The following is a 14,144-nucleotide window of genomic DNA, read 5'->3' as shown; positions in this document are numbered from 1 at the left end:
AGGTACAAGGGAACACAGAGAATTTGAGTGGGTGTCTGCAAGCCCATCCAGGCTTAATTCAGAGCCCTGTCATTTCCATCCCTGCTTGGTTTTGATGCCTTTTTGTAAATAATAGGTAAGAGTCTGGCATGTGGCCTGGCATGTTAGGCGGAATTACTTGCCTGGGAAGGGATCCTGGCCTGTGCATGGATTTCCAGCATAGCCCCCAAATTTTTGGAAAGCACCAATCTCCCCCATCTTAAACTGGGGAAAAGGAGGAAAGTTCTTGGTTCTGGATTGCCTGTGCATAGGGATTTTTACTAGAGGGGTTTACCTGCAGGGCTGGGCCAGGGAAGGTGCTGGTGGGTGAGGAAGCGATGCTGAGGAAGAGGTTTGGTCTGGTACTGGTGCCAGGGTAGGAGAGGCAAGCAGGGGGGGCTGCCGGGGGTCCTCGGGGGGGTAGGGGGTTGCTGTCACACAGGTAAAGCCGTTGCTGGTTCTCAAATAACCCTGAGTGGGGTATTTGGGGGTTTTACACCCTTGTTATTAAACTGTTGCAAGGAAAAGATAATTCACCGATACTCAGAAATCCCTCATTCCACACAAATCCATCACTTCTTGTTTATATCTGAACAGTTGGGAAAATGGTACAACCTTGTCAGCACCCCCAAACGCCCCCAGGCACACGGGCTCCTGCAGGGAGTGCTGTAGGCCCCCCGGGGTATGTACAGTTGTACTTTAATTGTGATTTGAATGGTACATTTCCTCTGCCCACCTCTCCTCCTGCCTGCTTCATCTCTCGCCGTGTGGACCATCACCCCCTTTCCTGTTGGAAACAGCGCTCTGGGGCAATGTCGTACCGTGTGAGTGAATTCCCGCCTTAAGAATTTTGGTTTTTTCAGCCCCACCCCTTTCTCTGCCACCCTCCCCTTGGATTTCTGCATTTTTTCTGCAGAAATGAAGTAACCAGACCTGGTACCCTGAGTCTCAACTCACTGTGGATGTGCTATTTAGAAAACACATTTGTTGTAATGTGTGTGTATATATAAATATATATATATAATGAATATATCAAGAATATTTCTAAATAAAGTTTTACAAAGCAGCCTCCGCTCGCTGTCTGCCTCTGTCCCATCTCACCACTTGAACCCACCATTAGTTCGGTGTTTCACCCCTGAGTGTTGTGGGGTGAAGGTGCCAGGGTGGCCCATTCCCAGCCAGCCACAGACATAAATGGGCAGCAAAAAAACGTTGCAAAAGGATCTGCTAATTTTTTTTCTTTTTTTTTTTCTTGCTTGCTTGACTCACACCGTCCAGCCCGGGCGGGAGGAAGAGCACGGGGCCGGCAGGAAGGAAGGCGGCGATGAAGCAATGCCCCGCCGCAGGCGAGCGTTACCAGCCACCCCCACCTCACCCCCAGCCCGTCATTCGCAGGTCCCCCAAAGGCTCCAGTGGCCTTTTCCCTTCTTTTGGCGAGGCTGACTGCGCAAAGAAGGGGCTGCTGGGGGCCGTGCTACTTCCCTTTGCACCGTGGCAGGCATTCGGCCATGATTTAACAGGCAGGGAGAGCAATTCCTCTTTTTTTTTAAGAAAGAAATTATCACAGCCAAGTGCCTAAGTGGTTTCAAAAATATACAGCACTAATTAGGGAGCATTTCCAGGCTAAGTGGTCCATTGAACATGTGTGTGATTAAAAAAATATATGTATCTTATACATACATATATCTCATACATATATATATCTTACATATATGTGTGTTTTATACATATATATATTATATATACATTTTTATATCTATATAAAATATAGAATATATTTTATGTATATATGTGTATATGTATACATATATATACAGCACCATGCTGCTGATGGCAGCTGACACCACACCAAGCACAGAGCAGATGAGCAGGAATGGAGCCACGAGTATTCTCTTGTCTTTAATTTCTATGAATTACAGAGTCATTGCCTATTTAAACAAAGATTTTAAAGCATCCCCACCAAAGCTTAGCTGCTAACCCCTCCTCCCCAGCAGCCTGGGAGCCAACGCTTGCTTTTAAGGTTTCTTGGTGAAATTTGCCCCAGATGGAAGAGGGGACCCTCTCTCAGGCTCCACCCTGGGGGTGCTGGGAGCCTTGTCCAGACAGAGCCTGAACGAGGGACATGGGGGTGTCCCCTCCACACCAGGCTGAGCAAAGCCCCAGCAGCCAGGACTGGGCTGGTTTCACCCCAGGCACTGGGACAAGGCTTGGGGCAGGTGTGGGCAGCGTGTGGCTGCTGGGTGTTTATCCGGAGCTGGGAGATCATGGCTGTACATCTGGTTTAACCCCTGTCTCCTGTTCTGCTGCCAGCCCAGCAAGAACTGATAGTTCACCCACCGGTTATCTCTGCCTCCCACCTCCTGCCTCTCTCCCTCCCTCCTTCCACTGCCTGGACAATTCTCCTTTCACCTCCCCCTTCTGCTTTTTTTTGCTTTCTTCAAGTAAAATATCCCTGATGGCCACAAGCATTTTGCAAGAAGCAAAGGAAAAAAGACATCCTTAAGGGAAAAACACCTGCAGGGTGAAGGTTTTAAACAACTCTGTGCACATTTATATGCTCTATAACCAATGGAAAGGGCTGAGAGGCTTCCAGTGCCACCTGCTGCATGGTGGGGTGGTCAATGCCCATCACTCCTGATTGATCCCAGTGGTGGGGAGACCCTGGGTGCTGCTCTGCTGGGACAGGTTCTAGGGTTGTGTCCTCAGGTGGTGGCTTCATGTTGGCCATCCTGGAAGAAGAATCATTCTTCCAGTATCTTCTTCTCCTGAGCATCTGGACCTTGTTGCTGCTTGGCCACCAAAATGCAAACGTCAGAGAAGGTAGCAGACATTCGCCTGCCTTGTGTTTCTTTTTAAAAGTAATTTTTGAAAGCTCTTCCCATTCTTGTCTACCAATGGAAAATTTAATTCATTTCTCATCAAATGGTAATTTCTTTTTACAGTAATGTTGTGTTGCAAAGGCCTATGTGCAATGCTCTGTGGATTCAAATATATGGGGGGAAAAACCCAACCCAACCTGTTTTTTTCTCTGTTCATATAAACAGAAAAGAGAGTTGGGGAAAACACCCTAAGGTCCTGGTTGCCACTGCACAGAAGGGATTGGTGCAGCAGGAGGGAAATAGCCTGGGTGTCATGGGTGGCATTGCCCTCAGCTGGGACAGTGCTGGGCCTCATCTCTCACTGGTGATGGGGGCTCTGTAGGGCAGGAAATTTTCTGACAAATAGCAGTTTCTTCACAAACTTGAAACAGATGCATTTAAGGGTGTTTTGTCCATCCAGTTTTGTAATGTGCTCCAGGAATTCAGTGGCATTCAGGCTTCCAGTGGCAGGAAATTTCCCTTACAAGTGCATGGGATGACACTGGGGAGTGAGAACAGCGGGGACCTGACACTGAGATGAAATTGAACTAACAACCAGAGAGAAGGTGGGAAGATTGCATATACCCAAAATGATGAAACAAGAAACACAAACCCCCAAAATCACTCCAAATTTGGACAGCTACTATTTTCCAGCCTCATTATCTGTTTTTAATTACAGCCTTTGTGGCAAAGCCACATAGAGGGCAGCTTGCACTGGCAGCCCTGCCTGGGAACACTGCCGAAACCAGGAGCAAGGACCTGCTTCATTAAGGGCATTCCCACGTAATTGAATAAAATATGCTCACGGAAACGACAGGACCCAAACATTCCCACCCCAGCAGCCGATGAGAAAGCTTCTCCTCCTCACTGTGACAGGCGAAGTGACAACAGGAGGGAGTAATTTATGGCTCTCTGGGACTGCTCGATCTGCCCTTCATCCCGGGGCTCATCCCTGACATTCCCAGCGCCACACAAAGGCTGCAGCCGGCCAGGGGTGCCCAGGGGACACGGCGCTGTCACGCTCAGCAAGGAGATGAGCAGCGAGCAGGATCCTCTCTCTCCTCCCAGCCCTGTTTTTTCTCTCTGGCCCTCCTGCCTCTCCTTTCACCTTATTTCTCACTCCCCATTTTTTTTAGTTTCCATCCCGAAACCGGGATGGGACAGCAGAGCTAGGGGTGGATGGGAGAGGATGAGGATGCTTTGAGACCACAGAGGCCTCAGCGGGGACCTGCACCTCTGATGGGGATGCAGGAAACCTCCTGGGGGTGGGTCCAGCAGGCACTTTCAAACTTGTCCCCCCGGTAAACATTCCTTTTCCCCTGCTCTTGGAGCTATTCTCAGCCGCCCCAGTGACCTTTCCGGGGAACAATTTACTATTGTGTTTTGGTGAAGCCCAGCCTCTATTTTTACACTCTGTTTTGCTGATGCGGGCGCAGGGAGCGAGACGGGAATCCAGCAGGAAATGGGAGGGAGCGTCTGGAGCACGGTTAAAACTGCCCCGGCGCTTTGATGTGCCGTGGCCGAACCCGACCGGCAGCACGTGGTGGGGCCGGGGGCTTCTCTCCTTGCCCATCCGTCTGGTAAATCCCACACGGCAGCAGCTTAACCTGGCCGTGCCAAGGTGGTGACGGGTCCTGCAGCAAAGGGCTCTTGGCAAAGGGGCCGGCACAGCCGCGGTGGTACCGTGCTCCTCAGTGCAGGCAAAACGAAAGGCAGCTTTCTGCTGGCCTTGTGTCACTCAAGGAATGCTGGAAAGAAGGGAATGAGGTGACTTGTTGACTGGGCTAGGACAGGTTTAAGGACATGCCCAAGCCAGTGTTCAGGCAAGGCATGGCAGAGCATCCCGGCTTACATCACATGAAATAAGCAGGCTGGAGGTGGCAGGTCTTCGTGTGAGGGGCTGTCAAGCCGTGATCCTTCCTGATGTGGGACCTGCAGCTGGGCTTGTCGGGAGTGAACGGCTCCAAAAATGCCAAGCATCACAGCCTAGAGTGGCTAGGGAAGCGTGGCTGCCTGCTCACCCTGTTCACCCTGTGTTTGTGGCAGGGAACAAGAGTCCCACTCCAGATGTGTATCTGGGAATATGGCCAAAGCCCAGGGAAGGGAGGGAATGTGTCCAGTCCTGCAGCTGTTCTGCTTCCACCACTGTCAGCACCTGCTGCACAGCCCCTGTGGCAGGAATAGGACCCTGCTGCCCAGGGCTTGCCCAGAGCCCACAGAAAGCAGAGGTAAAGTCAATCCTGCATGTCTGAAGGGTCCGGCCATGGTCTCACCTACTGCCCATCCAAGGCTGCCTGGGGGGCATTGAGAGCAAGGGGATGCTTTACAGCAGCTGTCTCATCTCCAGAGCACTTTGCTTGCTGTGATATATCCCTTCACATGCCACCGCAGCTGAAACAAAACACATCAACACCATCCCAGTCGTGTCCTGAAACCATCCAGCATCACAGCACCACTGCCCTGAGCATCCAGCCTGCTCCACCCCCAGGAATGGCATTGAAACAGGAGTTAGAGGCTGGCAGGGGTGTCCTGGATGGGGTCAGCAGTGAGCCATTGTGGATGCCGTGGATGGGAAGCACCTGCTCCTGGTGGGGAAGGCTCTGTGCCTGCCAGGGGTGCAGTTGGTGAACTGATGCCCTGCACGTGCTGGGCCACGGAGCAGGAGAGGAACAAACCTGGATGGGGCCCCAAGTGTGGGACATGACTGGAGGTGGGTTAGCAGTTACACATCGTGTGACAAGGAGTCACAAACACACCCTCCACAAATATCTGTCCATGCACAGGACAGGTGAGTGTGCACGGACATGCTCACCAATGCACAGCCCATGTGCTCTTGCGCTGTAATGGTGCACAAACACAAACACTGCCTTTCACACGTCCCATTCCTGTGGGTGAATCCATGGATGTACATCTGCAGACAGTCCTAAATGCACGTTTGGATGGATGTGGACATGCAGTCCTGCATGTGTCTCCAAGCCACCCAAGCCCATGACATGCTCATACATGTCCCCCCTTGCATGCTGCCCTGCTTGCTGTCCCCAGCAGACAAAACTCCAGGGTGGTTTTGCTTTTGGCTGCCATCAGCAGAAATCCCTCACAAGCTGCTCCCTGCCTCATCCTTGCAAGCCCTGAGCTGTTTTGTCCCTTCTGGGTCAGGTGGCACCAAACCATTTCAAAGCAGGTACTGGATGTTTTTCCCGGGGTGTTTCTAGGGCAGCAGGAAGGCTGAGCTGAGCCGTGACAGCCGTTGTTCCTATCTCGGCTCCCTGCCCGTCCCTGGGACCACCCTCCAGCTGGCTCCATCCTGCTCCGAGCTGCTCCCCTCTATCGCTGCGTGCAGGTGCCGAGGGATGGGGATAAGGCCCTACATCCACACACCCCAAGGGACGGGCAGAAAGGCGGTGTGAGCGGGAGCGTCTCTCCCCTCCAGCGGGGACACTGTCCCCTCGCTGGCAGTGACAACGCCACCGCCCTGGCGCTGCTCCGCTCTCCCGCAGGAGCTCGCAGTCGAGTCGACTGCTTCGCGGTGCCGTGTCCCGGGGGGTGGCAGCGGGGCTGTCCCACGCGGCGTCCCACCCGAACCCGGGCGGGCGCTGCGATGCCCGGGCCGCCTCCCCCGGGCGGGCGCCTGCTTTGAACAGGTCTGAGGGAAGCCCCGCTCGCAGATAAACGGCACATCAAACCCACCGCAGCGCCAGCGCTTCCTGCCCGCGGGGCGAGGCCGAGCCTGGGCGGAACCGGAGCACAGCCAGGGTGATTCCGAAGCGGAGCCGCAGCAGAACCGGGGTGGTTCCGGAGCGGATCCGCAGCCGCAGCAGAGTTGGGGTGGTTCCGAAGCGGAGCCGCAGCCGCAGCAGAACCAGGGAGGTTCCGAAGCGGAGCCGCAGCAGAGCCGGGCCGGCCCACCCCGGTCGCCCCCGCCGCTGCCGCCAGAGGGCGCCGCCCCCCGCCCCGAGCGGCCCCGCGGGAGCGCAGCGCCCGCACCGCGGTTTGTTTGTAACGGGGCTTAAAGTTCTCCCGGTGTTTTCCAAGTAAAGTGTGTTAAAGACTGTCCTTTCCCCTCTTCCTTCTTCCTTCCCTTCTCCTTTCTACTCTCCTCTCCCCTATCCCCATTCTCCCTTTTCTCTCCTCCTCCCTTTCTCCATTCCTCCCAGGTAACCTCCCAGGCCTTCCTGGGCTTACCGCGGACCGATAATCGCTGTGTTAAACACGCTCTATTTGAACACTGCAGCTATTTTCCTGCAGAGGTTTGTATTCTGGGGTAGAAAGGTAGAGAGACGCTCGAGATAGCTGCTGTTCCCCCCAGCTCAGGCAGGCTCTGGGGGTCTTAGTGCTGTCTGCAGGTTCCCACTCGCTGGAACGTGAGGGCAGTAGGTTCTGTGGCCACCAGCTCCCCCTTGGCTCTGCCAGAGCAGCACAGGCAGCCGAGTCTCCTGGGAATTCAGCAGAGGTGAGGTGACCCTGTGAAGGCTCACACTTCCCAGTGGGAACGCTGGTGGCTGTGCCGATGCCCTGCTATTTATCGAGTTCTAATTAATGTCCTGCCAGTCCTGGAAACAACCTCTCTGCTTCAGTCCCAGGCAAAGGCATCTCTCAGGGGTCTTCACCTTTTGCCCTCAAAACCTGTTCAGGCTGGATCCAAGAGGAGCCTGTTCCGAGCTGCTGTGGCACATAGGCATGGTTTGGCATTGTTCAGCCCTTTCCTGTCAATCGTGTCCTTCCTGCAGGAGCCCTGCATCCCTGTCCCCATCTTACGGCGCTTAGTGTGTCTGCAGCAGTCTCCTGGGGGGCCGGCAGCCTCCAAAGCTTCAGGAATGGGTTAAGGTTCCCCCAAAAGTCTCCTGACTTCAATATATCCTGAGAAATGCCTTTTCCAGGTCTTGGACTCACATGAAATCCCTCTGGCCTTTCCATGTCCCTCCCACTCCCTTCTCCAGCAATAGAAGTCACTGCTCTGAGGAGATGAGGACAGGTTTTCCCCCCTCTCCTCCATTACCTGCATCTGCTTGCTTGGGCGGCAGCCAGAAAAGGGACTTCAAGCATTCAATCTTTTTTCCCCCTGCCCTTTATTTTTCATTTTATTTTTCTACCAGCCCAGGGCTCCCGCCTGTTGTACAGTCGAGGGGGAAGCATCCCGGCCAAATCCTGTCCCTGTGTTATGGTAATCGCGGCTGCCACCCAGCAGATGCAGCTCTCTGAAATAAAAAGGCTGTTTAACAGGCACGGAGAAGGAGAGGGGAGCTTTTGTTTGGCACTCGCCAGGGCTGGAGTACACTTGTAAAGCAACAACTGGAGCTCGTTGAAAAGAAGTGGAGGTTATTAGATTCATTTCACTTGCTGCCGATGGTCCTGTTATTTTTATCCCTTCACATTCCAGGCCCTGGTTCTGAGGAGGAAGAAGAGAGAAATGCCACCTGAAAACCTGCGGCTTCCGCTGCTGGAAATAGGGCTGGTGCCTGCTGGCAGGGTTCTGGCTGATTGCAGCCCAGAGTTCAAGGATGCTCAGGCTGGACTCCTGTGTTGGGGATGCTCCTCACTCTGCCCAGGGCCTTTTCTTTTTCCCAGTAAGACTGTGGGGCTGGAGGGAGGAAATCACCTTCCTCAGATGGTGCTGAGCAGGAGTGCCCTACTGAATGCAGGTTCTTCTCTACCCTTTGGGGACCTAGACAGCCATGCAGGGGTATCCTGCTCACGGGACATGGCCTTTCCTGATGCTCCTCTACCTTCCAGGATGCTTGGTCCTGCCTGTTGTGAGACAGCAGACTTAAGAAGACTGAAGAGCACACTTAACTGTACTTGGAGCTATCAAAACATAGGGCTAGTCACCAGAAAAGGTAGTCCAGAATCTGTCAAAGCTTGGACAGCAATGGGTTGCTGATGGGGAGGAAAAAAATTCAAGTGACTGCAGAAGCTGTGATGATATAAACCTGTGTCCTTGGGGGTTATAGTTTGAAGTGTTGCAATTTCGGATGGGAGAATGGCAGAAAGTAGTGCCATGGGGTTTTTATCTTCCCCCAGGTAAGTGGGGACAAGAAAATGATTAGATGGGTTGGATTTCTGTCCCTGGTTACCTCTACCTACTTATCTGTCCCTCTGCCTTGATGCATCTCTCACCAGCCCTCTCAGCAGTGATCCCCTTTGGATGCCAGGAATAAAATCATTACATTCCCTTTTCAATTCAGGTAGCTGCCCATAAATCTTCCCAGCTTCAGGCTGGTCTCCTAGGTCTCCCACATCAGTTGGGAACCTATTTAATCAACTGAGATGATCTGTGCTGTTTGCTGCCCAAAGGCCCTTTGAACTCTTTGTCTGCTCGCTGAATGATGCTCGAATCCCGTGAGGGTTTAGCCAGATTGGCCCATTCTGTGTGACAAGCCTCAGGTGAATAATGCCTGGAGCTGGCAGTGCCTCCTGGAGGCCGGCTGCGAGCCCAGGGTGCTGAGAAGAGTCACAGCCCCTCTGCCAAGGCTTTATCACCACATCTTCCCATGGCCCCTCGCTTGGCTCTTTCTGCAAAGCTCCATAAACACGCACCAGCATGAACAGCACCCAGCCTGGTGCCAGGGGAAGAGAATTACAGCTCTTTTTGGGAAGGCTAGGAAAGGGCTGGAGGGGGTGCATGAAATCACAGCCTCCCTCTCCTGGGGCTGCAGGCTTGATTTTCAGCATATTTTAGAGCATTTTATGTTTTAGCTGGTTGGGAATCAGATCCATGCAGCAGCTTTGCTGAGGGACTTCTGGAAGAGGTTTTCCATGTTGGTCCAGCCCTTGGAAACATGGAGCTCAGCATGGCTTAGGATATCACCTCCAGGATACAAATCTAAAGCTGTCTCAAAGCAGCAGGATTCTTGGATCAGTTTTCAACCAGGGAAACACTGGAGTGCCACCTTTAATAGCTGGGATTCTCTTCCAGGCTGTGATGAAGTTGTGCTGGAGGTGGCTTCCCCTGCCTCCCAACAGCCTCCAAGCAAAGCAGCCTGCTGAGACCCAGCCATGTCCTTGCCCAACTCCATCCAGCTCTGGCCCAAGGGGTCAGTGTTTCCAAAGGCTCCTGCACTCCATAAATTACAGTTTAGCGTGGACCACCGTCAAGACAGACAAAGTAACCTAATCTGCTGGCATATTAGGATGTTGGAAAACAATAATCCAAGAAGGAAACACATTATCTGGCCTTGTTACTTTACAAAGTAATTTAAATTAATTTTTCCCTAGAGTGGTTAGGGAGCACTGCAACTTGCCCTTGTCTATTCTCTCCGGCTAATGAAGCTTTACCAGAGACTGCTCGTGCATTCCTATTAAGACCTCATTTTAGAGGTTACAGGGCAAAGCAATTTCTGCTCCTGGGAAAAATGCCTATGAATTTGTAATTGTAAGTTCATGTTTGATAGGGATTAGCATCTGAAAGGGGTAAAGTGGTGGATAGCAGAGAAAACATTATTTCAATTAGCTGAAGAAAAGCAATTTAACATCTGATTATAGTTTACACTTTAAATTTTCTCCTATATTTTTTCCTAACTTTCTGGCATCTGAGGTAATTGTTTCCTGAAACTTTCCACCCTCACCGAACCAGCCACCTTTCCCTTCTCCTCCTTTTGTCCATCGTAGTTGAGATTCACATGTAAATGGTCAGTGAGCTGGATTTTTTCCTTCCCCTCCTTCTCTCCAGAATCACTGAATTTGGGGCTGGTACAGAGGATGCTGTGTCAAATCACGCTAAAATGGGACATGATATTTCTCTTCATGCCAAGGAGGTGAAAGATGAGGATGAGGAGGAGGCTTCTCTCCACATCCAGGCCCATGTTCAGGCTTGTGCCCAGCAGCTTCACATGGTACCAGTGTCCACCTCTCCTGGGCAGAGCCCCAGTGCCTAAAGATTCTCTCTGTGCTCAGAAATTACTTCCAACTCCCTCTTTTCCTCCCACCCCTTGGCCTTAGCCTTGAGCTCAGCTGTGCTCCATCTATTTTTTTCGTGGCTTCTGGTCTCCTATATCCTAATGACGATGCAATCAGTTTTGGGGTGGGAGATTCCTCGTCAGAAGCCTTGTTGTTATTTAAGGAAGATCATGAAATCCATCCTTAATGAAAGGACAGGAGAAAACCCTTCCACCAAGTTACACTGAAGCCTGAGATTATCATTTTTATGGGCTTCCAATCTTTCCTGCCTCATGTCTTATCAGCAAATGCAGCTGGAGGCTTCAAAAACCCTCCCAGCTTGCTGCTGATTTTATGGGATGAAGATTAGAGATGATCGGATAGCAAATTATTCATTCCATTCGATATCTCCAGGCAGGAGGGAATATCCAGAGCAAAGTCAGCTCCTTTCTCCCTTTCTGAGCATCACACATTGGAAACCTTCCTATCTGCCACTCCAGCAACGCAGCAGCGCCTTCCCCCCACACTCAGAGGTGATTAGGGGTGCAATATTCCCTCTGAGCAGATGGAGAAGCCAGGGGGAATCACAGATGCAGGCTCATCCCCCAACAATAAGGCAAAGCAGAGGCAGGGGCGGGGTTTCTTCTTGTTTCAGGGATTTTTAGTTTGATTCCTCCCAGCCCAGGGCAAGGCAGGGCAGACCATGTAGGCGTTTTCTCAGCCTAATTTTCCAAGGCTGTGGGGCCTGAGGCTGATGTGAAGGTGCTGTCAGATGTCTGGCAGCTCTTGACATCAGGGACAGAGGAGCAGGGAGCTCAGAGAGGACAATGGACAGCGGAGAGACTGCAGAGCTGCCCTCAGGTGTGGGAGCAGCAGCATCAGGCCCCAGCACAGAGAGGGGAGGGCATGAATGGTGCCCAGACATCCATCCCGAAGTCAATTGGTGTAGAAAACATCATCCAGAATGTCCTATGAAATACTGCATGAAACGGACCACGGTGGTGCTGCTGAGCAGATCTTAAGGGCAGATGAAGGCCTTGGATGCCTTTTGTCAGATCATTGACACTGGGGTTTTCAATAGCACATGAACAGGAAAATATATGGCCACTTAAAGGCATTTTTAAGGAGGAGAAGTGGGGTACAGAGCTGTGCTGGATGAAAACCCAGAGCAGGGACTGCCTTTTTCTGCTGCCTTTTACCCTCATTGGCACACTGAGTCAAGAAAATGCCCTTTTCACAGTGGTTGTAGCTCCTGGATCTCTCCTGGCAGCATCCAGAGCAGGCACGACTTGAATGACAAGTGTCAACAGGAAATGAGAGAACTTTGGCACAAGGAAAGAATATTTGGGTTAGATGGTAAATGTCAAAAGAAACGAGAAATTATAAATTTGATTTGTGGGTTTTGGGGGGGGTTTTGTGGGTTGGGGGTTTTTGTGGGTTTTTATGGGGTTTCTTTGTTTGGTTGGTTTGTTTTTTTGATTTTTGGGGGGTTTTTTTGGGAGGGTTATTTTTTTTGGTGTGGGTTTTTTAATGTTTCATAGCAGCTATTGAAATGTAATGAATTTATAATTGCTTTTCTACAAAAAATACAATCTCTTCTTCAGGAAATGTTCAGGTTTGCTCTCATATAGTATTATTTTTATTTTTATGGCTCTGTCTGGGAGACAGGGAGGAAATGGAGAGGATGAAAGAGGGAAGGAAGTAGGGAGGAAGGAAGGAAGTGAAGGTGGTAAAGAAGAAAGAAAACTATTTCCATTAAAACACAGAGTCCCACAATGTTTTTCAAAGAGGAACTGGAATCCATGCTTTGAGATGTATCATCCAGGAATGTTGCTTTGAGCAAATATTAATTTTTCCTAAAAGTTATGTATTTTTAGGGGAAATAATCACCAATTTTTGGAGTATATGTGTGTAAAGCCCGAAATTCCAATCCCTGCTTTGTGTAAAATCTGTTATACAGGCTCACATGGGTCCTTGAAAGAGCACTGAGCTGGCTCTAGCTCTACTTGGCTTTGACTAAATGCTGCCAGGGTGATTTGTCCTTCTGTGCCTTGGTTTCCCCCAGCTCTAAAATGGACCTGTAGGGCTTTGTCTCACCTTGGCTGGGTGAAGCTGGAGGCTTAAATGAGAGGAACAGCAAGATTTCCAGCATCCTGCAGCAGAAACACACGGTTATTTGTTATTGCAGGTCCCAGGCCACGGCCAGGACCACAAAGGGAAAACCTGTTTGGCAAATAATTTGTTGAAGTTTCAGACTTTGCCCCTGCAGTGAGGCTGCTACAGTGACTTGCAGCTTCTCATGCCCCCAGGCCAGGCCCAGGGATATGCAACCAAGGAGGTGCCACGGGAGTTTTGTCACAAAGGCACATATCTTCCTGATAGCTGTGGGGGCTAACCCTGCTTTGGAGCACAGGGGAGCTTTGAGATAAGCACTGACTGATTCCCTGGGCTCATCAGTGAGCCCCAAATGGTTAAATCATTGAATTGTCTTAAATTTCACATAAATGTGGGAACATGCAATTGGTAAAGTATGATTTGCTCCTCAGGATGGAGCTCACAGTAAGATCACTGCCTGAAAGGCACAGAGCCCTGCCTTCATCCCTGCTCTGTCATGTCCTGTCACCCCGACACACCATAGTATGTGGGTGCATCCTTGAGACCTCCCTGTCTTTGGGAAATCAGCCCAAAGTCCCTGCAGCCATGCTTTGCAGAGCCCTGGGATGATAACACAACCCAGAGTACCTGGAGAAGGAACCTCAGGACCCAGCCCCAGGCATGACAGGGGAGTGGACAGCAACAGCAGAATGTCCCAGACCTTGAATTTCCCAGGGGCGGCAGCAGGACCGGCTTCTCTAGGACTTCTGATCTGCTGATAAAGCCTTCTGCTCCAAACCCCGACTGCTTTTGCTGGGCTTTTGCAAAGGGAAGAGCAGCAGGCAGGCAGCAAAGCTGGCGAGATCTGCACACTTTCCCAGATAATGTGGAAGCAGGTCTTTGGGGAACCCAAAGTTCACTCTCGTTTTTACTTATTCAGAAGCCATTCCTTTTCCTCTGTAATATGATTAGGTTGTTTTACAGAGCCTAATTGTGGGCCCCTGTTGTGACACTTCCTTGCTGGGTGCAGTAGGAAAGTCCCTGCTCCACAGATTACACAAGCAAAAATGAGCGGGCTTGGCAGTGGGGTTATCCCACATTGCAGCTGGGGACCTGGCCATGGAAAGGAATTTGGGAAGGAGTTGGGACCTGGCCTTCTATCTTGTACAGCTCAAAGTCAGATCTGGTTTGTCTTCAGGATAAATGATATTAATGTAAACACAGGGTAAGGAGTTGAGATGGAGAAGGGATGTTCTCCTTCGGTGGGTGTGCATTCCTGAGGGTGCTGCACATTCCTGAACA

Source organism: Chamaea fasciata, unplaced genomic scaffold (genome assembly GCF_029207755.1).
Source record: "Chamaea fasciata isolate MVZ Bird 193981 ecotype frontalis unplaced genomic scaffold, bChaFas1.0.hap1 SCAF_10, whole genome shotgun sequence".
NCBI classification, from domain to species: domain Eukaryota; kingdom Metazoa; phylum Chordata; class Aves; order Passeriformes; family Sylviidae; genus Chamaea; species Chamaea fasciata.
Note: the sequence above shows the minus strand (reverse complement) of the source record.